Here is a 3,826-nt window from a genome sequence, read left to right as displayed (position 1 = left end):
TCAGAAGAAAGGGATAAGTTCTCTTCCCATGCAACAAAACCTTGCCTACTAGTTTAATAGCTCTGCAGCATTCCTCACCCAGCGCTCCAGAGGAAAGGAGTTTGGTGTTCAACTCCTCCCTGGCTCCTTCCTTTGATGTTAGTGCCTTTATAACTGCAGCAAGGGGTGGAGATCCCAGTCTACCCTGCTCCTTGCAAGAACCTCCCCTAACATTACTGCAACCAAAATCAACCCACCGTCTCCAGACTGCAACATTTCACTGCACTTCTCTGAATGTCTGCACAAAATACCTCCAGTGGCCTTGTTTTCAAGGAAAGGGGCTTTGGGTTTTACACTGAGACTTGTTATAGTACTGAAAAGCACAAAGTGACCCAAACCCAAGTCTGTCATACCAGATTAACGTTTGAGGGTTTCCCCCATTGTTCTTGGAATTTACCGACTGGATTTACAGTCTGGTTGAAGTAGACCAATTTTCTGTATATTTGTCACCAGATTCTGACTAAAATAATACATTGACCTCTCTTTTCCCTTGCTTCATAGGTGTTTTGAAAATTGATGAAATGGAAAACAGAGAAGGTAGAAACAGAAAGAGATCTAAAAGGTCTCAATTGCTTCTACCTTAGTCATTGAGCACTTGACAGTGTAGTTGAAGTTTGATTCATTTCAGCTCAGGATTAGCCAGTCACTGGGTCTATGGGAATTTGTTAGTCTCCCAAGTTTCCAGTTGTCACACCTGTGTGGAAGCTAATGGAGTTTTTTTATTAGGGAGAAGGAAGTTCTTTTGTTCTTTTGTACTCTGAAGAGAAAACAAAGCACTCAGGTGGGCTGCTTCCTACAAGAAAAACAATGCTGGAAAGCAGTTATTTGATAACTGTAAATAATTTTTCCATTAATGTTGGTGCTGGGTCGGTCTGGCATGAGTTTATGAAGTCAGCTCTCTTCACAGCAGCCTGCTGCACTTTGCATTTGAGGCTAGAACAGTGCTCATAACTCACCAGTGTTTTGGCTCTTGCTGAAGGGTGCTTGCAGAGTGTCAGGGCTTTCTACCTCCCCACCTCCCAGCCAAAAGCCAGGGGGGACTCTTGAGGGGCCACAGCCAGGACAGGTGACCCAAACAGGCCAAAGGGATGTCCTGTACCTGCCGTAGGACACCATGCTTAGCAATAACAGGTGGGGGAAAGGAGGAGGAGGAGGAGGGACAGCATTTGTGGTAACAGCATTTGTCTTCGGAAGAAACCACTGCCTTTACTGAGGCCTCACTTCTCAGGGGGTGGCTGGACATCTGCCTGCCAGTGGGAAGCAGTGAATAAGTCCTTCTTTTAGCTTCTGCTTTCATTTTTAAACTGTTATTTCAACTCACTAGTGTTCTTTGACATCCTTCCTGGAAAATGGGAGTGAGTGAAAGATTGGTGACTGCCTTGCTGCCAGAGAGATATGGGTCCAAGGGTACTTCTATGGGAGCACGATTTCCTCTAATATCCTGATGTGTTTTATGACTGTCTCTTCTAGTTTCTTGCTAGTCTGTGAAACTTTCTTCAATGGAGACATGGGGCACATAGGGTGGCTATGAAATGTTTTCCCTCATGCCTTCAAATTTTTCACAGAAGTATCAAACCATATGGAAATGGAACACAGCAGAAGTAACAGGTGGGTCCCCAGAGATCTCTCTGTGGCACGATGTGGGTGCTTAGAACACAGAAAACAGACTGAGGTTCTGTTCTGAAAGCCCACCTTACTGTCATTTCTGTTGCAGAGGATCTCCACAGATTCTGCAGTTAAGGAGATTCCCAAAGGATAAGGCTTTATTTTCTCTGCAATGGGATACCCATACCAGGAGCTGCCAGGAACAGAAATTCACTGACAAGGGCTTGAACTTGAGCTTACATAGTGGAGAAAGGAGATGACCAGTACTGCAGGTTCTTGCTTTTCTTGGCTTTCTCAGGTAGTTATAAACTTATTGCAATGTAATAAAGTATTCATTCCAAACAGGTCAATTTGATAGTCATCACAATCCAGAAGCTTTCTGAGTCTACTTTTGAATGTTTATACAGAGGCTTGAGAGGCTTAGGTGACATTCAAAGGTTGTAGAGGTAGAGAAGGGTAGTTGTGTATAATTTACTGTTACAACAAGCAGATATTTTTGCCCCAAATCTAGGCTGGATTGTGGCTTTGGTCAGAAAGTGCACTGTTGTTTCTCCAAGAACTAGCACGAGTCACAATGGCTTCTGTGCACATGTACCTCCTGCACAGTAACCAAATGAAGGACAAAGATTACCCATTCATCCCATATCCAGATAATTCACTGCACTAGTTTAAAACCTCCACTAATTACAATGAAGAAGGTGAATCTGCTAAAGAAATAAACAAACAAAAATTGCAATGATTTGTAATAGAGAAGTTATTGAATTAACAGGTTTGCAACCAAACAAGTCCCCTGGGTAGAAAAAAGCCACTGTAACCTTATGATAACAAAGGAAAACAGAGGTCATCCCATCTTCTTGGCTATAACATACAATAACTTGTCTTTCACAGGAGAATCAAACAACATTCCACTGGATACAACAAAAAGGTTGTTTTCAGGGCAAATATTTACGAAACCATTGACATTTGATTTTTTAAATGGTTTTTTATTGTTAATTATTTGCCGACTGCATGTCTTTGCCTTTCAAACCCTACCCATTGTTTTTAACTCAGATGGGTATGTTAGAGACGCTTGTGAAGATTGCTCTGTAGGGAAGTTAGAGAGATGATACTTCATCACCAGGTCTGTATTAATAGAATCATGGAATAATTTAGGTTGAAAGGGACCTTAAAGATCATCCAGTTCCAGCCCCTCTGCCATGGGCCTGCCATGGTCAGGGTCACCTTCCACCAGACCAGGTAGCTCAGAGCCCCATCCAGCCTGGCCTTGAACACTGCCAGGGATGGGGTGTCTGCAGCTTCTGTGGGCAACCTGTGTCAGTGCCTCACCAAGTTCACAGTAAGGAATTTCTTGCTAATATCTAATCTAAACCTGCTCTCTTTCAGTTTGAGTCCATTCCCCCCTGTCCTGTCACTATATGGGCTTTTAAGTAGTCTCTTTCCATATTTCTTGTAGCTTCAGGTACTGGAAGAGGTGCTTGGTTTTGGGCAATGTTGGAGAAATGTCTGTACACAGACAGATTATCTTGCATTCTTGACTCAAAAGGAGGTTTTTGCCAGCCTAACTTTGAGTGTTACCTGATCCATAACTTCAGACCTCAGATACTTTTGCTGTAGCACACACAGACATAGACACACACAGATCTGTGCGTTTGTAGATAGGGAGCAATGAGAGGGAGCCTTGGCAACGGTAGAATGAGCTGTTGGATTTAGTTAAATTTGATTTAGTTATCTTTGTTAAAAAATGTCCCACCATCTTAGTACTGAGATCTTTCTGCCACTGAAACAGTTCTGCTGCAGCCACAGTTAAGACACCAAAAATTGTGCCTTTGTGGTTGTGGTTTGGTTTATTTGAGGCACTAATATGTTCAACCGGTACAAGATTATCTTTACAAATAAAATCTGTCTTGCTGTGAGAAACTAAAGTAATACTACTTGACTGCAACTAATGTTTTCATATAGGGCTGCTCATTCACAGTAATTTCTGTGTCTTTCTGTGTGGTTTCCTGATCTCACATTTCACTATTATTGAAAAGAGCTGTATTTCTTTCCTGTGGGAATCATCAAATGGTTTTAGGGAAATTATGAGAGTCTCTGGAGCTCCATGGCTTTTCCTGCTTTTTGATGCATTTGTGGCTTCTAACATTTCATATAATTCTAGTACCCCTTCTCACTCATGCAGTCT

At 42.3% G+C, this 3,826-nt stretch overlaps 1 protein-coding gene across 1 annotated transcript in view; it reads left to right on the top strand.

Moving 5' to 3' along the window:
• PHC1 (polyhomeotic homolog 1) overlaps positions 1 to 3,826 on the top strand; it is a 289,375-nt gene that overhangs the window by 140,900 nt on the left and 144,649 nt on the right. The gene's annotated exons all lie outside the window — the stretch shown is intronic.

Source organism: Melozone crissalis, unplaced genomic scaffold, assembly GCF_028551555.1.
Source record: "Melozone crissalis strain CALT ecotype California unplaced genomic scaffold, PUWL_Pcris_2 ptg000008l_1, whole genome shotgun sequence".
NCBI lineage: Eukaryota > Metazoa > Chordata > Aves > Passeriformes > Passerellidae > Melozone > Melozone crissalis.
The sequence above is the reverse complement of the archived record's forward strand: the minus strand, read 5'-3'. Positions and strand labels throughout refer to the sequence as shown.